Source organism: Nomascus leucogenys, chromosome 14 (genome assembly GCF_006542625.1).
Source record: "Nomascus leucogenys isolate Asia chromosome 14, Asia_NLE_v1, whole genome shotgun sequence".
Lineage (NCBI taxonomy): Eukaryota > Metazoa > Chordata > Mammalia > Primates > Hylobatidae > Nomascus > Nomascus leucogenys.
The window spans coordinates 73,644,374-73,669,401 of record NC_044394.1 but is presented as its reverse complement, the minus strand read 5'-3'; the positions used below and the strand labels follow the sequence as shown (position 1 = coordinate 73,669,401).

The 25,028-nt window shown below is 47.8% G+C and overlaps 1 pseudogene; it reads right to left on the bottom strand.

Annotated features, from left to right (window-relative positions):
* Positions 1-2,877: 2,877 nt before the first annotated feature.
* On the bottom strand, positions 2,878-3,286 carry LOC100586010 (annotated as a pseudogene).
* Between the last annotated feature and the right edge of the window lie 21,742 nt (positions 3,287-25,028).

The window sequence follows — 25,028 nt, the reverse complement described above, 5'->3', positions numbered from 1 at the left end:
CAGCCGAGACCACAGGGGTGTACCACCACGCCCGGATAATTTTTCGTATTTTATGTAGAGACAGAGTTTCACCATGTTGCCCAGGCTGGTCTCAAGCGATCCACCTGCCTCAGCCTCCCAATGTATTCCCGATACAGGTGTGAGCCACGGCGCCCAGCCTCATTCCATCATTTTATGGCATCTATTGCCTGTGGGTGATGAGGGTCCTGAGATGTCCTGGCAATGTCCGAGGTGGTTGGCCAGTGTTGGGTACTCTTGACTATAAATGCAGCATCATTTGATGAGATACATTCAGGGAATCTCAGTATGTAACACAGGTCATCTGCGAGTCCCTAAATTTATGTTACATCTATCTCCTATCTGTGGTGAGGGCCTACATTGCCATGCTGTACCCAGAAAGGTGTCTACTGTAGGCAATGCTTAATTGCATCCCCAAGTGGAGCATTTAGTAGGTTATGTAGCCTATTTGCCAGGACTGGCCAGAATCTGGTGTCCTGGGTTTATATGTGCCCTGGAGTTTTCTTTGCCCCTTGACTGACAGGCCCATTTACCAGACTTTGGCAGCTTCCTGTGCTGGAGTCATTCATCTTTGCTTTGGGTCCCAGTCCTGCATCGTAGACAGAATGCTGTGGCCTCTGTGATGGTGTATTCAGTTGTCCTTACCTGGAAGGCACAAGTCTGATCGGGTTTTGAATTCCACTCATGCTATTTTTATGGACATCCACGTCCATAAAAAAGAGGGCAGTGGTATATTATTAATAAAATCTGAGGCTGGCTATGATGGCTCATGCCTGTAATCCCAGCATGGGAGGCTGAGGTGGTAGATCGCTTGAGGTCAGGAGTTCGAGACCAGCCTGGTCAACATGGCAAAAATCTCGTCTCTACTAAAAATACAAAAAAAAAAAAAAAATTAGCTAGGCATGGTGGATCACCTGAGGTCAGGAGTTCGAGACCAGCCTGGTCAGCATGGCAAAACCCCGTCTCTACTAAAAATACAAAAAAAAAAAAAAAAAAAAAAAAAAAAAATTAGCCAGGCACGGTGGTACAAGCCTATAATCCCAGTTACTTGGGAGGCTGAGGCAGGAGAATCACTTGAACCTGGGAAATGGAGGCTGCAGTGAGCTGAGATGGTGCCACTGCACTCCAGCCTGGGCAACAGAGGGAGACTCCATCTCAGAAAAAAAAAAAAAAGTCTGATACCATAATGTTCACTGCCATAGGGGTTGAGACTTGATCATTTAGTCTTGCTTCCAGGCACAGGCCCGCACTGCCAGCCCATTGGCCACCGTCTCTAAATCAATGAAAAAGCAGCAAGGAGCATTTTGGAGGGGATTTTCAGGAAAACCACCACTGTCCCCAACTCTGTCCACTGGGTAGTACCTTTTTTTTGTGTGCAAAATTTTAAACAGCTTTTGTTTTCCCCTGTGGCTGCACAGCTGCAGGGGCCAAAAACAATCCACTAGCCTGTAACTTAGCGGGCTCCATCTGTGAACCAGCTTCAGGCATCCTCAGGGACTTGGTGTATCAATGCCTCCATGAAGCTGGAGGTGCTGGCACAAAATGTTCCTTTGGGATCAAGGGATGTCTGGCCATCTTGTAATGCCATTATGTGACTCCTTTGATGCCTGATGACCCCATTCTACAGAGTAGCCAGTCACTGGCACTTGTAGCTGAAAAGGATCATTAGCGCTAACTGGCTTGAGCAGAGTGCAGTCTGTACAGCCTGCCAGACACTGCTTTTTTTTTTTTTTTTTTTTTTAAGATGGAGTCTCACTCTGATGCCAGGCTGGAGTGCAGGGACTCGATCTTGGCTCACTGCGACCTCCAGCTCCCGGGTTCAAGCGATTCTCCTGCCTCGGCCTCCTGAGTAGCTGGGACTACAGGCACATGCCACAGTGCCCAGCTAATTTTTGTATTTTTAGTAGAGATGGGGTTTCACCATGTGGCCAGGATGATCTTGATCTCTTGACCTCGTGATCTGCCTGCCTTGGCCTCCCAAAGTGCTGTGATTACAGGCATGAGCCACTGTGCCTGACCTGGACGCTGTTCTTAAGCATGCTGGCCTCTGCCAGCTCTTTTCCTCAGTGCAGTGGTCTTTTCCCCACCTGTACTGCTTCATCTACATCACATGGCTGGGCTCAGGGAGCCCAGTGGGTCCTGGATGTGCTCTCATCCCACTAATGCTGTTTTCATTGTAGCATTTTTCCAATGGCAACATCACTTGCCATTATGGACAGAAGTATTACATATCCTTAGAACAGGCTGTGTGCCCCTACACTGGGAAGGGTGCAAGACCTTGGGTAAGACTGTTCTGTGGGCCAAGGACATTCTTGGAAGAGGTTTCACCTGTGAATCATTAGCAGTCCATACTCTAGCAGCTCATGGAATGACTGCTTAAGTCCTGATGGGAAATTCTGAGAGGTATCCAAAGGTTCACTACACGTTGTAAAGTCATAGATGTGGAGCGCACACTGCCACCATAATTAAGCCTGCAGCAGGTCTTGCCACTACCTTCTGTGAAGCTGCCTGCTGCTAGGATATGTGGCATGTAGTAAGCAGGAACTCCATAGCCGTGGCCCATAGCTTAACATCTTTTATCATGAAAACATGCCCATGGACAAATAATTTGTACGTAAGACATCATTGCAATTGAATAAGCATTTGTAAATCTATGAATATATGGTGCTGGAGGAAGTGCTGTGGGCGGGATAAGCAAACCCATGAACATGTTTGTGTTAATCCACCTTCATTCCCCACCAGCATTTGCCTCTTGTACTGACCAAATAGGTGAGGTAATAGTGGTGTTACGGAAATCAGTAGCCCTGCATCTTTCAAATCTTTATGGAACTAATTTCTGCAATGTCCTCAGGCACAGAATTTTTTTTTTTTTTTAAGAACTTGTAATCAATTTATTAAAATAGTTGACTTAAGCATCTGCAATGGTGACTTCCACCTCAAGTCCTGGCTCAATACTGATGGAAGTAATCTGCTTAACAATCTCAGAAGGACTGTGCAAGTCAATGAGTCACTTGTGAATTCTCATCTGGAAACGATCCCACATCTTAGAATCTTCACCACAAGGAGTTTTTCTTGTAGTGATTCTCAAAGTTTTGGTAGGCATTTGAACTGGTCCTTTCACTTTGAGAGTCTTTTCCTTTGCGCCTCTGATCAAGTCAGCACACACCTTTTCCAGGGATTTTACGTTGCGGCTTGTTAGGGTGATTCGAATTCGGTGAATTGCCACCTCTGGCTCCACTGGTGTTTTTCCGGTATCCTTAAAAGCCATGGTTGCTGCGCGGCTTCCTGACCGACTTGTTCCTCGGCAAGAGCGAACAGCAGTAAGTCAGGAGCAGGAGCGTGCAGACCAGAAATCCTCAGCACCTACGACCGCGTCTTCCTCCACAGAATTGTTTTTAGGTTATTATCTTGGTTGTAGGTGGCCCTTTCAAGGATTCTAATTGGGCATTCCCACTATGACAGAACACATTCCTCGGATAAGGACAGCAAGCCTGGCAAAATAGCCACACGGTGTGCCTGGGATCCTACCTGACCCACTGTGAGGTGGACTCTGGCCAAGACCTATCTATCCCCTGACCGCCCTAAGCCTCTCTCCAATTGACCATAGAGATTCCAGGGATTAGGCTCAGTTAATACCAGCATCTACACATGTGGCTTCCAGTAAAATGAGCACAAACTGAGATTACAGAACCCAATTCCTGGCCCTCTCTGCTGCTAAATGTCTATCAGGAAAGATCCTCCCTGAGCCTGCTTACTCATCTGTAAGTTGGAGCCAAAAATGTTCTTTGGATCGTGTGTCATTTGTGCTGATGTGATAAGATTACACACGTCAAGTGCTTTACACATTGCCTAATAAGTACCATTCACCATTTCTTCTGCAGAGTGTAAAGAGGAAGATAAATTATCTATTACTATTTAGCAATATTTTAATAACTTATATTTTATGCACTTTTAATTTCATTTATTTCCAAATTTTTTCTTTTCTTTCTTTTTTTTTTTTTTAAGTAGAGACAGAGACTCTCTTTGTTGCCCAGGATGGAATGCAGTGGCAATCGTAGCTCACTGAAGGCTTAAACCTCTGGGCTCAAGTGATTTTCCTGCCTCAGCTTTCTGAGTAGCTGGGACTATAGGCATGCACCACCATGCCTTACTATTTCTTTTTTCTTTTTTTTTTTTTTGAGATGGAGTCTCACTCTGTCACCCAGGCTGGAGTGCAGTGGCATGATCTCGGCTCACTGCAACCTCCATTTCCCGGGTTTAAGTGATTCTCCTGCCTCAACCTCCCAAGCAGCTGGGACTACAGGCATGTGCCACCATGCCCAGCTAATTTTTGTATTTTTAATATATTGGCCAGGCTGGTCTTGAACTCCTGACCTCGTAATCCACCCACCTCGGCCTCCCAAAGTACTGGGATTACAGGGTGAGGCACCACGCCCAGCCACCTGGCTATTTCTTTAAAAAATTTTGTAGAGATGGGGTCTTGTTATGTGGCCTAGGCTCAAATTTTGTCATCTTTTAAATAACAGGATTTGGGGCTGGGTGCAGTGGTTCACACCTGTAATCCCAGCACTTGGGGAGGCCTAGGCGGGCAGATCATGAGGTCAGGAGTTCGAGATCAGCCTGGCCAGTATGGTGAAACCCCATCTCTACTAAAAATACAAAAATTAGCTGAGCATGGTGGTGGGCGCCTGTAATCCCAGCTACTCAAAAGGTTGAGGTGCGAGGAGAATTGCTTGAACCCAGGAGGCAGAGGTTGCAGTGAGCTGAGATCGTGCCATTGCACCCCGGTCTGGGTGACAGAGCGAGACGCTGACTCAGAAAAATATATATTTTTTTTAATTTAAAAAAAAACAGGATTTAGGGATAAGAATTTAGGACCAAGTCAATTTTCTATGAATATTCTTAGATGTCAAATTTTGAAGGCCCAGACTCGAATGACTTGATTCTTATTTTCAAATAATTGGGCTGTAAGATTTATCTGTTACTTCTTAACATATAATTTGTACACCTGTCTAGGATTTAACTTGGAAAAGATCTTTCAAAACTTGGTACGATTATATAAAATGTGTGCTTATGACCACAGCTGGTAGGCATGTGAGATGGTAAGGCATTTCCGCAGAGCAGAGGTTCGTCAAAGCTTTATCACGCATCAGAGCTACCCGGAAGGCTTTTTAAAACACAGCTTGCTCAGCTGGGCGCAGTATGGTGCGCCTGTAGTCCTAGCTACTTGGGAGGCTGAGGCAGAAGGATCTTTTGAGCCCCGGAGTTTGAGGCTACATACAGCATGCTATGATTGTGCCTGTGAATAGCCACTGCACTCCAGCCTGGGCGGCATAGCAAGACCCTGTCTCGAAAACAATAACAACAACTAAAACAAAAACCACGCAGATTGCTGGACCCCAACCTAGAGTTTCTGATCCAGTAGTATTGGGGTGGGGCCTGAGAATTTGCATTTCTGACAAGTCCCCAGATGATGTTGATCCTTATTCTCCTGGCCCATAGACCACTTAATTAAAGCCAGCAAAGTAGTCATCAACGTTGACCCAGGATATAAGCTGAAGATGATGAACAGCCTTGAGGCAGTGAGGGAGGCCTGCCCTCCAACATCAGGAAGCCAAGTGAAGGGGTGACTCACCAGGGCAGGGTGGGGTTCCTGCGTGTGAGAAACCAGAATTGAGAGCTGCACCAGCTGTGCCGCCCCAGGTTTCTCAGGGTGAGGAGAGGCAGCCCAAGGGAAAGGCACTCAGGACCACACCCCAACTCACCTACCCTGTGTATAAGTTTTTTCCATTGCATGTGTCAACATCTAACATGTCATATATTTGATTTACCTCATTTATTCTCTGACTCCTTGCCTCCTGTTAGAATGTAGGTTCTCTAGAACAAGGATTTTTATATGTTTTATAGAAGAACAGTATCTGAATCATAGCAGGTGTTCAAATACTGACTGAATGCATGCCTATATACATATAACTATGTTCATGATATTGTTTCTAGAAGGATCCACAAGAAAATGGCAGCAGACTGTCTTTGGGCAAGGGAAATGGGGGAACGGGTGGGGGCAACTATAACTTTTTACTGACTCTATAGCCCTTTGAATTTTTCCTTTTTTTTTTTTGAGATGGAGTCTTGCTGTGTCACCCAGGCTGGAGTGCACTGGCGCAATTTTGGCTCACTGCAACCTCTGCCTCCTGGGTTCAAGCAATTCTCCTGTCTCGGCCTCCCGAGTAGCTGGAATTACAGGCATGCATCACCATGCCCGGCTCACTTTTGTATTTTTAGTAGGGACGGGGGTTTCGCCATGTTGGCCAAGCTGGTCTTGAACTCTTGACCTTGTGATCCACCCACCTTGGCCTCCCAAAGTGCTGGGATTACAGGTGTGAGCCATAGCGCCCGGCCTAATTTTTCTTATGTATCTTATCTAGCTAATCAAAAACAGATCTCTATTGTTGAGTAGGAAATATAAATTGGAAGACAAATAGGTATAATAGGAAAAACCTGAGGGAGCCCCATTCCCCCCCCTCCCCAATCTGGTGAGATCATTGTGTACGGCTAAGTGAGAACACCTGAAATATGCTTGAAGAAAAGTTCATCTTTGATGGGGCATTCAGCTCAGTCCCACGCAGCCCTACTCCAGCCCCAAATTGGGCCTGGTCCTATCCCAGGACAACCCTAGGGGGGCCCCAGAGTTCCCTCCTAGAAACCAGAAGTTCCCAGCCCTTCCTGCTGCCCACCCACCCCATGAACACGTGTCCATGTGTCACGCAACAACAGTTAATAGTGAAGTGGGCTAGAAACACCCTGTGGCTGCCTCAGGAAGGAGAGAATATCTCTAAGCCCAGTGAGCTCAAGGTGGAACGAGAATCCAGGTGTTCAAAGGGAAGGCAGAAGGAAATGATGAGAGAAAAGGGGGATTTGTGCTCATCTCATCAGGAACCTGGCTTGGGGCTGAGGAACTAGGAGAAGCCATGCCCTGGGGAGCCCAGAGGAAGATGCCCAGGCCAGAGCACCAGCTTGGAATTGGGAGAGCCAGGCAGGACCCCGAGTAGACATCAGGGGTTAGCGCCTGTTAGAGGAAGTTGAGGAAGAAAAACAATAAAGTTGCCCTGCCAAACAAGACAGAAGCAGTTTCTACCGTAGGTAACCGCTGGCCTAGTTATTTATTCAATATATATTTACTGAGCACATCGTTGTGTTAGGCCCTATGTCCGAAAAGGGATTTTGGGGCCAGGCACGGTGGCTCAGGCCTATAATCCCAGCACTTTGGGAGGCTGATATTGGCAGATTGCCTGAGGTCAGGAGTTCAAAACCAGCCTGGCCAACGTGGTAAAACCCTGTCTCTAGGAAAAACACAAAAATTAGCTGGGCATGGTGCCTGGCGCCTGTAGTCCCAGCTACTTGGGAGGCTGAGGCAGAAGAATCACTTGAACCCAGGAGGCGGAGGTTGCAGTGAGCTGAAATTACACCACTACACTCCAGCCTGGGTGACAGAGAGAGATTCTGTCTCAAAAAAATAAATAAATAAAGGGATTTTGATTAAACGCAGACTTACAGGACCTGAGACTACCTTCCTAGAGACTGAGTCTTCTTTGGAACGTGGCAGGGATGCAGCAGCCCACAATCAAGCCATTCCCACCTCACAAATGTGGAGAATCTGACAGAGGGTGCCTCCTTCCCCTGTGGGATTTTCTGTGGTCTCAGACCCCACAGCAGCTTCTGTGCTCACCCAGCAGAGGGCAGCCTGAGCTCAGGCGCCATCTTCCCAGCACCTGCTTAGGAGACGGGACAGATGGGCACCTAGCCCCCTCACTGCCCACTGCAGGGCGGGCATGGTGCCCACTTGCTGGTGGCAGCAGCACCAGAGAAACAGGATGCACCAGGAGGCTGTAAAAAAATGGCTGTTTTGAGTTCTCCCTAAGCCGTGATGGTGCTGCCTGGCAGATGCTCAGCCCTGGCATGCTGCCACACTCACCCTCTGTAGCATCCCGAGACTAAGAATCATCTCCTTCTCATCCCGGAGCAGCCTGCTCACCCTGCTTCTGCTCACTGTTTCTCTGAGGCATAGAATCCTCGGGGGGGACCCCAGAGCTGGAAGGGACTTGGTTGCTGCTAGTGCTGGAGTTGCCATTTCAAATAACTTCAAAGGGCAGGCAGGGAGCCTGAATTTGTGAAGCTGACTTAGGGTAAGATGGCAGGAAATGGTAGTGGCTATGCCGAACTGGAGAAAGCCTTGTGCAAAGGCACCTAACGAATTGTTCTGTGAGTAAGATAAAATGCAGCCATAGGCTGAGGTGGGACATGAGTTGGCTGCTAGTTTCCTCCCTGTCCAGTTCACCCCTTAACCTTCGAGATGGGCAAACGAAGGTCCAGAGAGGGCCCAAGATAGGGCCTGATTGCTTTCTCACCAGAATCCAGTTCTTTAGTGCTGTTTGTTCCTTGGGGGCACAGGGCAAATATTAACAGAAAGAGTTGGGGGTGGTGTGGACGTCTAGCTCTGCCTGCCCTACGGCTGCTGATCAGTCTTGGATTGCTTCATTTCCTTCCTTGGCCACAGATCTCCTATTTGGAGAAAGCAGCCTCCTCCAGAATACAGGGCACTCCTTTTCCTCAGAGTGAGTCAGAGCCTCCGAGCAGACTTGTGGACAGCTTACTCCGAGACAGAATTCTCCACTCCCACTGCTTTTTCCAATGAATACCTCCAGCGGTGGGCCTCCACTGCTTTGGGCCACCGCCCTAGGGCTGCGAACTTTAATTTACTCAGGTTTTTCCCTCCTTAAAATGAGGTCCTACAGAGAAACACCCAGGGGTCTTTTGGCCTTGATTCTTCAGATCTCATTAAAAAATATATATATATATATATACAGATTAGAAGCATAAAGTGCTGTTTTCTCATAAGGTGTGAAGGTTGCAGGAGTGTGGCCGGTACTTGTCGTGGCTCTGCAAGCACCAAGAGTGGTTCTTCAGAAATCCAAGCTTGTACCTGCATTACCTCCATCTCCAGGAGAATCAGCAGGCCATGCTGAGCTTGGTGGGGATGCTTCACTAGGGCAGGAAACCTGAACCTCAGTCTCCTGGGTAGCAGGAACTGGGTTGTGGCCCCATTACCAATCATAGAGACACCTTTGGGACCTGGGGTAAGTATTTATGATACAGCTAGTCATGTGAAGAATGAGGGGAGGATTAGGACACAACTAAGGCCACTGTCACAGAGCTCCTGCCCGCCTAGCACCTCCCAACCTCCCAACCAACAGGCGCAAAAGATGGCCAGAGTCCTGAAAAACTGGTCTCGAAAGGACATGGTCTCAAGTATACCTTTGAGAGGAGGAAACAGAACATTTACCTTTTTTTTTTTTTTTGAGACGGAGTCTCGCTCTGTTGCCCAGGCTGGAGTGCCGTGGTGTGATCTCGGCTCACTTCAAGCTCCGCCTCCCGGGTTCACGCCATTCTCCTGACCCAGCCTCCAGAGTAGCCGGGACTATAGGTGCCCGCCACCATGCCTGGCTAATTTTTTGTATTTTTAGTGGAGATAGGGTTTCACTGTGTTAGCCAGGATGGTCTCGATCTCCTGGCCTCATGATCCACCTGCCTCGGCCTCCCAAAGTGCTGGGATTACAGGCGTGAGCCACCACGCCTGGCCACATTTACCTATTTGTTCAAGGAAAAAGAAACAGAAAAAGAAAAAAAACAGAGATGGATGAGATTAGCTACCTGCAGGGCATGGTAGGAACAGGATGGAAATAAAGGGAATGAGGGGGAATGAGACTTCTAGGAATATCTCTTTTTGTTTATTTTATTTTTAGCAGAGATGTGGGTTCCTTATGTTGCCCAGCTGGTCTTGAACTCCTGGGCTCAAGCTATCCTCCTGCCTCCATCTCCCAAAGTGCTGGGATTACAGGTGTGAGCTACCACACCCGGTCCTCTTTTTGTTCTGACCTGACTTTTAAAATAATTTTAATATTTCACATCTCAAAAATAAATACAAATAAAACTCACAAGGATGGGGAAAACGCTAAAGTTGAACACAAACAGAAACAAGCAAATAAAATGTACCCTTTGACTTCTATCTTACCACTTTGTAGTAAAAATAATTAATCCCAGCAACAGGTTAAACATTTTCTAGTTTAACCCTTGCAACATCCCTAAATGGTAGGTACGATGACTAGTCTAGTTTTACAAAAGGGGAATTGCCCTTTAGGAAGGAGGCAAAGGAAGCTCCCAAGCTCCCAGGGACTTGAACTCAGGTTTTGCACCAGATTTATATTAGATCTCAATTCTGAAATCCTATTACATCCTCAGCTCTGAGCCAGGCACAGAAGGATGATTTAGTGTCTCTGAGTTCCAAGAATCTACACCACTTAACATCTCAGTGACAAACATTTAACATCCTGAGGTTATACATAAGGGAATGAATAATTCCTTTATCATTCATAAAGATTTAAAGACCAAGCCGGGCATGGTGGCTCACGCCTATAATTCCAGCACTTTGGGAGGCTGAGGTGGGTGGATCACGAGGTCAGGAGTTCGAGACCAGTCTGGCCAACATGGTGAAATGCTGTTTCTACTAAAAATACAAAAAATGAGCTGGGTATGATGGCGGGTGCCTGTAATCCCAGCTACTCGGGAGGCTGAGGCAAGAGAATCTCTTGAACCCAGGTGGTGGAAGTTGCAGTGAGCCAAGATCGCACCACTGCACTCCAGCCCTGGTAACAGTGCGAGACTCTGTCTCAAAAACAAAACAAAACAAAAAGATTTAAAGACCAAAAAGATTTTAGGAATTCTGGGCACTCTGTGTGGGCTGCTTTCCTGGAGGATATGGGATTTTAGGTAGGTATAGAAAAGGAGCCAGAGAATTCCAGACAGCAGAAGACACTTGGAGCAAAGGGTTAAAAGGGGCTTTGTGTGTTAAGAGCAAAGGAGGCCAGCTTCTGCATAGGAATGAACAACACAGAAGGACGTCCATCACGCTGCTGGATGACTCTTAATATAAGAGTTCCAAATCAAGGCGAACGTCATGGAAGGAAGATGTCCACAATGAGGCTGGGGTGAGGTTGGTAAATTCCAGTCCCTAACTTTAGCCCTTAGACAGCTACATTTAGATATTGGATAGTTGCTGCCCCTTTCAATTACTGGGCTCCAAGAGATTACCTAGGAGAAGGCAGACTCTATATTCTGGATCTGCGACTAAAAAATGTTTTTGCACAAAACGTTTGCTCCTTTGGTTGTTTTTGCTTTTCTCTTCTGTCTCTACTTTCTAGGCCACTCCCTGTTTGCTGAGCTGAAAAGCAAGTTCTCAGCCCTGCTGTCTCTTTCTAAAGCCAGCTTGCCTGTAGCCCCCAGGGGTGAGGAGAGGTGTTAGAAGAAAACACTGCTCCCCCTCTGGGTCCCTTCCGCAGCTGGAGTTGGTGCTCAGTGGGGATAATGAGAAAAAATAGGAAAGCAAAAAGGCTTTGTGGGAAAGGAAGGTGGCCACATACCAACGCTGGGTCTAGCTGGAGGGCAAGGAGGAAACATGAACAAAATGAAAACATGGAGAATTCCTATCAGACCACTGCTTCACTGTATCCTAAGTTTTAATCAGGACGAATGTTCAGATAAACCCGAAAAATCCTTGAAACGAGGACAAATGCAACATTTGGCCCTCAAGTCGCTGCCTCCCATTGTCATCCCCTTTTGAAACAACAAAAAATATCCCACATGTCTGATCTGCCTGGCCAACATGGTGAAACCCTGTCTCTACTAAAAGTACAAAAATTAGCCGGGTATGGTGGCAGGTGCCTGCAATCCCAGCTACTCAGGAGAGGCTGAGGCAGGAGAATCGCTTGAATCCGGAAGGCGGAGGTTGTAGTGAGCTGAGATCATGCCACTGTGTGTGTGTGTGTGTGTGTGTGTGTGTGTGTGTGTGTGTGTGTGTGTGTCTGTGTGTGTGTGTATACATATATATCTCCCACATCTCCCACAGGATAAAGTCAATATCTGGTCTGCTTTGATCGTTTCCTCCCTGTCATCATTGCCCCTGTGTCCCTCCTGGCACCTCTGCCCAAGCCTTGTCCAGCAGCCCCTTGCCGTGGATTCCCACACCAGGCTACAGCTGTCCGTCCAGGCCCCCATCCCCTCCGAGAACACGCTTTCTCCTGCAGCCCGCTTCAGGAACAGCCCACACACCACCTCCTCCAGGGGCACTGGGGTCCCTGGAAGGTGGTGGCTCCTCCTCCCAACTCCAGGCACTCTGACGCCACTTTGTCAGTGTGGTTTTCACATCCTGTCCTGGTGGTATGTTGTCTTTTCGCCCCCAGATTCACAGCTTCCTAAGTGAAGGAGCCAAGTCTTGCTCTTTTCTTTACCCTAGAACAAGATACAGTTTCTGATCATACTTAATATTTGATGAATGGATGTTTTCCTTTAAACGTTTAAAGTTTAACTTTTAAAACCTCAGTAAGAAATACATCTGACATTACCACCCAGACTCATACACACACGTCACTGAATCAAAAGTTTCATGAAATAATACCTACTCTGTTGGATGCACTCTGATATTTTCTTTAATTTCATTTTTTAAAAAGTGCTTGTGGGGACTTGTAGGTGGAAAGCCATGGTCCTAAAGTGTATGGAGAAACTGTCATTGCTAAAGTGAGAGAAGCTTTGCTTCCAAGCTAGGATCAGGTTAGGATTAAACTATAAACAAATGAGGGCTTCCGCTTGCTGTGATCTGCAGACTGAGAGAGTCTGGCCTCATTAAGAAGTAGAAGCTAAGGCGGGGCTTACTGACGATGATGGACTTCAAGCTCCTAGGGCCTGCTCTTTGCAGCTTTCCTGTTCGGTGCTTTATATCTTTCCTTTACTCCTTTAACACACCTGTCCCTACCCCACAAAGATTCCCCAGACTCCGCCTGGTACCCCAGCGATATTGTGTGCACAGCTGTATGATGGCTCTTGTCACACTGTACTGTAATGCAAATCTTTTTTAGGTGGCTAGCTCTTCAACTGAGCTGCTGGAGGGAGCCCGGCCAGGGAAATGCTGGCCAAAAAGAGGTGTGAATGGGAGGAGAGGAATTGTTGCATCTTGGGGTCTAGAGGTGCCCATCTCTTCCCTGTTGTTGCCTGGGCAGGGGGTCACCACTGGCTCTGGAGCCACAGCAGGGAGAGGCAGGCCAGGGCATACCGCGGTGGAGCAGAAGTGCAGGGAGCAGTGATGTAATTCAATTACAGAACTCGGTTATCTCTTCACTTTGTATAGAAACGTCACCACTTAATAAATTTTTTGGTTGTTTGTTTGAGACAGAGTCTCACTCTGTCACCCAGGCTGGAGTGCAGTGACATGATCTCAGCTAGCTGCAGCCTCTGCCTCCCGGGTTCAAGCGATTCTCCTGCCTCAGCTGGAGAGTCCTACTCTCCTGAGTAGCTGGGACTACAGAGGTGCACTACCACACCCAGCTAATTTTTGTATTTTTAGTAGAGATGGGGTTTTACCATGTTGGCCAGGATGGTCTCGATTTCCTGACCTCATGATTTGCCCACCTCGGCCTCCCAAAGTGCTGGGATTACAGGCACGAGCCACCGCGCCCGGTCACCACTTAAGAAATTAATAGTCCCAGCTACTCGGGAGGCTGACGCAGGAGAATCGCTTGAACCTGGGAGGAGGGGGTTGCAGTGAGCCAAGATCACACCACTGCACTCCAGCCTGGGTGACGGAGCGAGACTCTGTCTCAAAAAGAAAAAAAAAAAGAAAGAAAGAAATTAAGAAAATAGGCTGAAGGTGGTGGCAAGCGCCTGTAATCACAGCTACTAGGGAGGCTGAGGCATGAGAATTGCTTGAACCCAGGAGGCGGAGGTTGCAGTAAGCCGAGATCACGCCATTGCACTCCAGCTTGGGTGACAGAGCGAGGATCCAACTCAAAATAAATAAATAAATAAATAAATAAGCCGGGCGTGGTTGCACATGCCTGCAGTCCCAGCTACTTGGGAGGCTGAGGCAGGAGAATCACTTGAACCTGGGAGGAGGAGGTTGTAGTGAGCAGAGATAGTGCCACTACACTCCAGCCTGGGCAACAGAGCAAGAGTGTCTCAAAAAAAAAAGAAGAAAAAGAAACAAAACAAAACCAAAGAAAATGCATGACTGTTCCTCTTATTTACCTAGCTTTGTTTTGTTACATATTGTAGTTGTAACCCACGAGCAATAGATAAAATGTCACTAGATAGAATGTTTGTGGCCAGGCACAGTGGCTCACTCCTGTAATCCCAGCACTTTGGGAGGCCAAGGCAGGCAGATCACCTGAGGTCAGGATTTCAAGACCAGCCTGGCCAACATGGTGAAACCCTGTCTCTACTAAAAATACAAAAAATTAGCCGAGTGTGGTGGCATGCACCTGTAATCCCAGCTACTCGGGGGGCTGAGGCAGGAGAATCGCTTGAACCCAGGAGGTGGAGGCTGCAGTGAGCTGAGATCATGCCATTGCACTCCAGCCTGGGCAACAAGAGTGAAACACTGTCTAAAAAAAAAAAGTTAAAAAAAAGTCTCCCTCAAATTCGTGTTGATACCTAATTCCCAATATGATAACATTGGAGGTGCGGCCTTTGGGAGGTGATGCAGTCATGAGGGTGGAGACCTCATGAATGGGATTGCTGCCCTTATAAAAGAGGCCACCAGAGAACTTCCTCTCCCCTTCCTTCATTTGAGGACACAGTGAGAAGCCAGCTGTCTATGAACCAGAACCGCTTTCTAGCGGGCCCTGATCACACATTGATTCTGCTGGCGTTTTGATCTTGGACTTCCCAGCCTTCCTGTGAGAAATGAATTTCTGTTGCTTACAGGCCACCTGTTACAGCAACCTGAATGAACCAAGACACCCATGTACACATTGCCAAACAAAAAAAGTACAGCCTAGCCCACATTCTCAGGAGCTTACAATTTTCTTTCAAGTAAAGTTACGTGGGAAGACCCTGAACTATGGAGCAAAAAGGGCCTGTGTTGAGACTAGCTCTCCTTCCTGCTTGTCGTGCTGTGGTCTTGAGAAACACCTGAACTCTTCTGGCCCCTTTCTCCTCATCTGTGGAATTAGGGTAACTATGCCACTCCCCAGGCTTGCTGCCAGGAGGAGAATGAGGGGATAGACTTGGGAGCAGCTCACATTCCCGAAGAAGTTAACTTCCTAAGGTAGCCACGCGAGGCCACTTGCCTCAGTGCACAGGAGGTGGTGGTGACAAGCTGGACTGGGCAGAGTACATTTTTCCCCTGGTGAAACAGAGGAAAATAAAGCTGGACAGACAGTGGAGGGCCCTGTCATGGAAAGCTCCAGCCAGACAGAACGGTCTGGAGTTTGTCTTGCAGGCAGTTGCAGTGGGGAAAGGTTTTGTGAAACTCATGGTTCAGCAGCTGAGTCCTGCTGCCTCTATAGCTTGGGTGGGGTGGGGTGAGACTGGAGGCTGGGAAGCACCTGAGAGGTGTCAAGGGCTGCCATGTGGACTCAGCCTGGGGCAGTGGGAGGGGTAGGGGTGGAAGGCAGGCCACAGGAGTGAAAATAGGGCCCCGGTTTCCAGGGCGTTGTTTCCCCCTGCAGCTTGCTCTCTGCCTTTCTCCTCTTGTCCTTCTGTCTCCACCCCTATCCCCATCTCCCAAATGCTTCAGAGCATAAAGGTGCTGCCCAGCCAAAATCACCCCCACAAACTCCAGGTAAACTTGGTCTGGGCAGCTTTGAGTGGGTCATGAGTAGAGGAGGGGCAGGCCCACTCTTTCCTTAGTATATGAGTGAGAAAAGCGACTGCTGGTTAGATCTCACAGGAAGCCAGAGCCATGTGGCAGCACCTGACTTCAGGTGCAGCACAGCCCACGGAGTGAGAAGCTGACACCTCTGGGCCTGCTGAGGCAGGCTGCTCCTTCTACATCAGGCCAGGGAAATCAGGTCATCCGCCCCAACAGTCTGCCAGACACTGGGTACTGACTGCTGCCGCTGGGGCATCCACCACAAAGGATTCATGGACTCACTGATAGGGCCAGACACCTGGCTAAGGATCTCAAACTGGTGCAGCCCACGGGTCCATTCAATCTATAGATGGGTTTTGTGCAGCCAACACTGTCCTTCTTGTCTACCTGTTGTATATGCATTCTGGCCTTGCCCCTTAGTTTATGAATTTACCAACCCCACCTTAGCAGGGCATGAAGAAATGCAAAGGCGCACCAGGAGCTTCTGATTTTGCTGGGAAAACAAAACAAGTATACAGGCAAAGAGGGAGGACAATGGCAGACCCAATGCATGGGGCAGGCATCTGCATTTCTGAGTTGAATTTAGAGAAGAGATCTTCTCCCACAGATGATAAAGGGGTGCATAGAGGTGAGGTGCACATGGCCTGAGGGAAGTCAGCCCTGGGATGAGCATGTGAGAGGGAGGTTCTCCAGTGGGGAAGGACACAAAGGCGTGGACTGGAGAAAATCTGCATGGCTGGGCCCCATTCCACAAACAGAGGGCCCCGAGAGGTGTCTGCGTAAGGGAGTGATGATGAAGGCACATGGGGAGAGTGTACAGGACTGGGCCACCCAGGACTCAATAATCTGGAAAAGGTGGCAGAGTGGGGAACTCTGATTTGGGAGAGGCACTGATTTGGGAGAAATCTCAGAGGATGTAAAGACTGATGCCGTGTGGAAGTTGGATTCAAAGGACACCAGGCTTGAAGCTTCAGAGTACGTAAGAGAGGTGCAGCTCTGGTTATTGAAGCAGGGGAATCACGAGAGGGAGGTTGCTCAGGGTGGGAGGTGAGAAGCTGAGACATTTTGGTTTAAATGTTATATTTAACAGAAGAGATATGCAGCTCGCATTGAGAGCTATGGGGCAAGACATGGAGGCTTGGTGGAAAAGTGCATGTGGAGGTGGTGATTTAGGGCAGGGATGGATTCGGTGAAACCCCTGAAAAAAATGTGGAGGGACAGATACTGGGGATAAGGAAAAAGGAAACTGTTGTGGAACTGGAGAGGTGGGGTGTACACAGGTGTCAGGGGAGAAGACAGTCCTAGAGAAGTGCTCTATTAGCATTATCAATTGCAGAGGTTTCAGAAAGAGTGCTGAGAAGAGGCTGAGGCGTCTGAAGCTAAGGGGCAATAAGAACTTCAGCAGGGGTGTGGAAGGGGTCAATACCTTTCAGGGTAGAGGAGAGCAGGTGGAGGGGAAGGAAGGTGGACTGGTAGAGACTGCTATCTCAGGGAGCAGGCAGTGGAAGTGATGGGTAAGAACAAGAAGGAAGGCACAGATGTTTGGAGGCAAAAGGGATGGAGACAGTGAGAAGGAAGTACTGAATTTGCTGAGGACAAAGGAGAAAATGAGACAGAAAGAGGCAGATGAGGTGGACGGGGTAGATGGAGATGCTAATCTTGGATTTCACAACAGGCTGCATCCCCTATCCCTCCATTGTGTGCCAGGCCTGCCAGCCTGCACCTGGCCCCAGTACCCCCCGGCCTTGGTCTTTATTCTTGTGGTTAGGCAGCGTGGAAATCCGGCACCTGGATGGACGAGGCACTCTCTGGGAATGGCCAAGGGTATTCATAGCTCAGAGCTGGGACCCAGAGCAACAGCAATTATTCCTTTTCCCATTTGCTACTGATTCTTCTCTTCTTCCTTCATCACAGGGCCCATCAGAGCTGGTGGCTAGAAATCATCTGGAGGGCTGTAAACATTAGTGAGGCACTGAGTGGTCCCTGTTTTGGCCCAGGCATAAACAGACAGACAGGAAGCGAAAGTGGGTAACCACTGGAAAGTGAGGGCAAGGGCTGGTTTCATCATCAACACCGTTGGCAACAAGAGCTATTATGAGCCAGCCTTTGCTGAGACAGTAAGTAACTACAGATTTAAAATTCCTAACAGCAAAGCTGTGTCTCTTCAGGGTTTGGTTACCCACACTGATCCCATAACAACCACCATGCCAATGGCAGGGAACATCAACAAGCAAGGAGGTGACCATGAGGATGACCTCGCCACAAAACCAACCACACACCCCACACTCCTGGGGAAGGAGGCACCCATCAGTTGGGCCCTGTGGGGCTGTTCCAGAAAGCGTAGTTTGGGAGGAGGATGGAGTAAGGAAAGAGGCCAGGGTCTAAATGGAAAGGGCCAGTGAAAGGGAGAGACAGGCTTGTTAATCAATGGCCACTACAGAGTTGGAAAGAGAAGGCAAAGAAAACGCCACACTGCTGAAGATCAGCGTCCAAAGATTTCATTCTACTGAGAGTTAAAGAGATGCCAAAGCCGGGGTTAATGTTGGTAAAGGAGATATGGATGGGCCACGATGCCACCAGCCATGTGTAATCAGAAGGGGATCAAAAAACATCCCCAGCCTTGAAACTGGCATTTTCTTTTATGTGCTGGGTGGACATTTGGCAATATCATATAAAATGAAAACATTTGCAGAGCCCATGACCCAGAGAGTCCACTTGCATAAGGACATGCTTTATAATGGTCTATTCCACTGCAGGCAAGAAAAGAAGGCATGCAAGAAGATCTATATGCAGTGACGTGAACAAGCTGTGAAATCCCATGGTATGATTTCATCTGATTAAAAGAAAAAAGGTATATACTATATATTATAGTAAAAATACCTATGTGTGTGTGTATATTACAAGTAATGATTAAAAGTAGTTATGTCGGGGGGTTAGACTAGAAAGTTGAGATTCTAAGGAGGAGCACTTTTCACTGGATATTCTTCTCTATGGTATAGTTTTTACATGAGCACTTTTTTTTTTTTTTTTTTTTTAGATGGAGTCTCATTTTGTCTCCCAGGCTGGAGTGCAATGATGTGATCTCGGCTCACTGCAACTTCCACTTCCTGGGTTCAAGAGATTTTCATGCCTCAGCTTCCTGAGTAGTTGGGATTACAGGCATGCTCTTCTAATTTTTTTTTTGATACCGAGTTTCGCTCTTGTTACCCAGGCTAGAGTGCAATGGTGCGGTCTTGGCTCAATGCAACCTCTGCCTCCTGAGTTCAAGCAATTCTCCTGCCTCAGACTCCCTGAGTAGCTGAGATTACAGGCATGCTCCACCATGTCTGGCTAATTTTTTGTATTTTTAGTAGAGACGGGGTTTCTCCATGTTGGCCAGACTGGCCTTGAACTGCTGACCTCAGGTGATCCACTTGCCTCGGCCTCCCAAAGTGCTGGGATTACAGGCATGAGCCACTGCACCCAGCAAGCATGTATTATTTTTATAATAATTTTTAAAAATCTTGAGCTTCTCTTGCCCTAAACTATTTCCCCTATTAGTCTGGTTGTTTCGGTGCCCATATATTGTGAAATAATCAGAATACAAGTCTGACAAATATGAATTCTAGTGGGGAAAATGGAATAGGGTATTTGCAATTGAAGTCACTGCAAGAAGTACTCTCTCCCTTGTCCCTTTCTCTCCCTTCTCTGGCCTGAATGTCCCATCCCTATCCCCATACCTGTAAGTCACTCCTCTGGCTTAAATGGGGAGTTAACACAGGGTGGTGGGAAGTATAGTAGACTTGGAGTCTCTCATGCATTGCCCGCCAGGGCCCCTCGTGCAGGACCCAGGCCCTACTCTAAAACTTGCTACTTGCCCGACTGCAGGCTCTCAGACCCTCATTTCCTTGTGATAGAGTAAAAAAATACTTGCTCTGCCTACATCACACGGATGTGAAGATAAAATGAAACAATGCCTTTGAAGGTATCTGGAAACAGGAGAGTGAGTCATATATATAACCATATATATATATATATGGTTTTTACAAATCAGCATTAACATTTGATTTTATAACCATCATTAAAAAGGGAGAGGTAAATGGGTGGAGAGGGAGGAGTGAAAAAACAAAACAAAAGGTAGAGGCAGTATTCAAGGGCACAGTTAAAAATTTCATATTCCCTGCAGGTGGCAGGTGCTGAATGGTTGAATAAATGAACAGTCCTAAAATGGATATATTTTGGGGCAACAGTAAGTTGCCCCCAGGAAGAAAATCACTTTCGGAAAATAAAACTGGCAAGAATCTGTGCTAAATGGATGAGACCAGCCACAGAAGCACTTCATCCTAAAAGATGGTAAAGGTGGTATATACAAAATTAGACCGGGTGCAGTGGGTTATGGCTGTAATCTCAGCACTTTGTGAGGCCTAGATGGGTGGATTGCTTGAGCCCTGGAGTTCGAGACCAGCCTGGGCAACATGGTGAAACCCAGTCTCTACAAAAAATACAAAAATTAGCCATTCGTGGTGGGATGCAACTGTAGTACCAGGTACTGGGGAGGCTGAGGAAGGAGGATCACCTGAACCTGGGAGGTCAAGGCTGCAGCGAGCTGAGATTGCACCACTGTACTCCAGCCTGGGCAACAGAGTGAGGCCTTGTGACAAAACAAAACAAAACAAAACAAAACAAAACACCCAACCAGCTTGGGTTGGGCAGCGTGGCTCAAGCCTGTAATCTGAACACCTTGGGAGGCTGAGGCAGGTGGATCACTTGAGGTCAGGAGTTTGAGACCAGCCTGGACAACATGGTGAAACCCTGTCTCTACTAAAATTACAAAAATTAGCCGGGCATGGTGGCAGGAGCCCGTAGTGCCAGCTACTCAGGAGGCTGAGGTGGCAGAATTGCTTGAACCTAGCAGGCAGAGGTTGCATTGAGCTGAGATTGTGCCACTGCACTCCAGCCTGGATGATGGAGCAAGACTCCGTCTCAAAAAATAAATAAATAAATAAAAACAAAATAACAAAACTGGGGGATACCCAAACCCAATTAATATCCAAATAAATGCTTGTTAAATGCCAGGGATAGTGCTATGCATTTTACTTATTTAAGTCTCATAACAACCCTATTATCTCCACTTTACAGAGGAATGGGAGGCACAGAGAAGTTAAGCAATTTGCCCAACCTCATAGCATGTAAATGGTAGACAAGATTCTAATTTCTAATAGTCTGGCCCCAGGGCCCATGTGCTAAACTATCCCTTACCTAGAACAGTAGGAATGCTTGCTCAGAAAAACAGGACTTAAAATAGAAAAAAGTGGTGTTTTTGGAACACCTGACTGAAACGGAATGTGTTAACATATTGTTTCTAGACTTACCAGGTAACAAGAGTCATTCTTATGATTGCTTTCCAAACTGCAGCATGCTTATGAATCATATGGGGATCTTGTTAGAATGCAGATTCTCATTCGGCAGGTCTGGGGTGGAGTGAAGGCTCTAGGCAGAGGGCAAGAGGGTCCCATCATTGGAGATAGACTTCCCCACTGAAAATGAAGAAACTGGGTTCTGCTCAGAACCTGTCTCCCATGAGGCAGTTCCCAATAGCAGAAGCCTGTCTTTGAGTGCCCCAAACACCTGAATTTCTGGACCAGGAAAGCTGAGGTGCAGCCCCAGGCCCTACTCCCTCCCTGAAAACTCAGCTTTTTGTGCCCAGCAAGCTCTGTGGGGGTCTTGTTGGGGAGCTTTCTCTTGCTGAAGGGATCAGACAAGGGAGGGGCACTGACCCTGGAAGAGGAATGCTGGGGAGCAGGAGGCTCTGCAGTGGTGGAGTGGACTGTGCAGTGAGTGGCCTGGCACAGTCTCCTGTGCTCTGGTCTGCAGAGAGAGCAAATGATAAATAAGGATCTACTGGAAGATGAGGTGTGTGGTTCATGTCCAGAAGTGGCAGGTCTGTTGGGGGAAGGGAGAGATTAACTTTGCCTCCTTGGCTGTTGTATTCTTGGCCAGTCCTCAGTGTGAAACTCAATGCAAGAAGGAGTTTGTGCCCCATAAAGGCATGGGCTGGTCAATCTTGTTGATCCACTAGATCCATAGCAGGCTATTTGTTGACTGAACAGACGAATGAATGAAAGGCTAGGGAAGCCATACAAAGCCAGATGCTGTTACCCTCTACCTCCTCCTGGGATGACTGTGGGGATGACTCACGTCCTGCTGCCCCCTCACTTTCTCAGCCTAAAACCACACATCCTGGACTGTGCGGGCAGCGAGCTGACCCTTCCTTTTCTGCTGCAGGATCTTCATTACACACAGTTCCTGAGTTTCCAGCAAGTTGCCTTTCTTCCCTGTTTAAGAGCTGAGAAAACCGGGCCTTGGGGAAAACGTGAAGTCCCAGTTCACCAGAGACGTCTTCCTAAAGAAGTATTCGCGATGCTGTGCTATCCAGAAGCTGGCTCCAGAGACACGTGGACCATTTCAAGCTCTAAGAACTGTGCTTCTGTTCCCTCTGTCTGGCTCCTATGCCATATCACGCCCACATGTGTGAACTCAAAGCCAAAGGGAAGAGACCAGGCCCTGTGCAGCCAGGACAGAGGCATGCAAAATCTAGAGAGGGTGGACCAACCTACCATACTCCTGTGTTGGCGGGGAAATAGACCCACCAGTTTGTCTGGCACAACCAAAACTCAGCTTTCTTGCCATTGGATGCTGGCCTGAGACCAGTCACAACCAGTCTCAACCAGTCTCCACATCAGGGCTTGGCTGTCTGGGTGCTTGAAAGCACCCTTCCCCCACCTGGATCCCAAGCATCCCTTGGACCCTGCCAGGACAGAGCCACAGATGTCGGGGGAAATGGGAAATGTCTGGACACAGAGAGGACAGCCACATTCAAGGCCGGTGGGAAAGTGGTGGTGGTGACATGTGGCCCTTGCTTGAACATTATTTTGAATTTATTTCCTGTAGGAATTGACTACAGGTGGATTTTGTCTTGCAAGATAGGTTTCCTTTCTTGAGAAATCTCAAGAGAACAGAGTTTTCAGTAACTCTAAGACATGGTTAGGCCACTGCAACAACTTTATTTCTGGAGAGAACATGTGCTCTGGCTTCCTGCCTCTTCCTACTCTGGGGAAACTGGGGCCAATCTTGAAGACTGATCTCCTAGAAATGTCCTTTTTTATTCCAACAAGGTTTGACGCAGCTCAAAATACAGGCTGTAAAAGCAACAGAGTTAATAAAAATGAGGGGGAAAGAAGGAGGAAGTAAATGTGTTAACTTAAGTGCAAATAAGAGTTGGCACCTAGGGCAATCATACTTGCCTCAGTACTTGCTGGCATCCTGGGAAAAGGCACTTACAATCTTGAAATTTGTTAGGTTCTTCGCAGCTTTAACTGTCGCTTCCTTCTCTGTGCCTCCGTTTCTCTGTCTATAAAGTAAGGGGAAAATACCTCATCCGGGATTTATTGAGAGCATCACCTGAGATAATCCATGCAGAGCACCTGAAATAGTGCCTGGCACACAGTAAGCATTCAACTGCATCACAGATATTATTACTATTATTATTATTTTGAGATGGAGTTTTGCTCTTGTTGCCCAGGCTGGAGTGCAATGGCACGATCTTGGCTCACCGCAACCTCTGCCTCCCGGGTTCAAGTGATTCTCCTGCCTCAGCCTCCCAAGTAGCTGGGATTACAGGCATGCACCACTACACCCAACTAATTTTTGTATTTTTAGTAGAGACAGGGTTTCTCCATGTTGATAGGCTGGTCTCGAACTCCCGTCCTCAGGTGATCCACCTGCCTTGGCCTCCCAAAATGCTGGGATTACAAGCTTGAGCCACCACATCCAGCTACAGGTATTATTACCTCATTCATCTGGGGATGGGGAGGGCATTGGTGGGTGGAGAGGAACTGGTTCTCCTTTACACCAAGGCTCCTTCCTTCTCTTCCGTGGATGTTCTTGCCCCTGCTCCCATCCAAGTCCTCATAGACGGCCTCTGAAGCCGCCTTTGTTCCTGGTCTGGCTCCACAACGTTCCCATGCACACTTGAGCTCCCCCTGCTCCAAGTAGACTATTTCCAGATGAGTACTCCGAGTACATCGAACAGTGACCTCAAATGCATTTCCTTGACTGTGCCTCTCTGAACTAAAAAGTGCAGAAATGGCGTTGCTTCATTCTTTTGTCTAGTCTTCCGCAGGGCTATGTTGGGATCGGGGGGAGAGTAGCTTTCCTAGCTCTCAGCAGCTCAACTCCAGCGAATTAGTGAACGATGGACATGTCCCCGAGAGGACTCCAAACCCACAGTGCCTGGCATGGTGTTCTGCAGCATGCCATAGGTCATCTTGTTCTGTCCTCCCTGAGGGTGAGGTTGGGGAGGGACCCTAGGCTCACAGGCTCAGTGACAGTGACTCACCAAAGATCCTGTGGGCAGTCAGGGTCTGGGCCAGGCCAGTGAGCCCATTCACATGGCATGAGCCGCAACCCTGTTCCTCTTCCTCCAGCAGCAGCCCGTTTTGCGTGTCCCCTCACTATGAGCCGTGGGAGAAATTTGAAAGGGCTTGGATCAGAGGGCAGGGAGAAGAGGGTGGTCCTGACATCTGACACATACTTCATTTTAAACACGGGCTATGTATGACAGGCCTTAAGCTAGTTATTGAACAAAGAGAATAACAGCCCTTTTAGAAGGGCTTTACATATATTAATTCATTTGGTCCTCACAACAGCACAGTGAGTTAGAACTCTCAATCTCTCCCCTTTACAAATCAGGAAACTGAGGCAGATAATTTATTTGCCTATGGTCACAGGACTAGCGAGTAACAGAGCAGGTGGTTTGGTCTTACAGTCTATGTGTTTAACCACTACACCAAACCACCTCCCTAACATGCTAGAGGGTGTTTGTGCCAATGCCTGGATTCTAAGAGATTAGATTCTCTTTAGGATCTCTGACCTGTTTCCCCAGCATTCAGAGATAACGCCAGAAACAATGCCATTTGTGCACGAACTGACAACTGACGGTCCTCCTACCTCCTATTTCTATTTAAAAGGCACTGTAACTTCTTTCCACAGGCAGATCCCTACCTGTCCTCCCTTAGGGGAGCATGAAGGTGTCCCAGCAAGGAAGGTCCTGGTCTTCAAGGGCTGTACCGTACTGATCCTGAGGCAAAGCAGTGAGGGCCCACCCCAATTCCTCACCTCCCTTTCTACCCTTCAGCAGAGGCATTTCGGTGTTGGAAAGATAAGGATTTCTTCCTAAAAAAGGAAGGATTACACTATATCAGAGTCTGAAGATACAGACAGTTTTCATTTGCAACGCAAGGGAATTCCTTTGAATTTCTACCTTATGATTTTC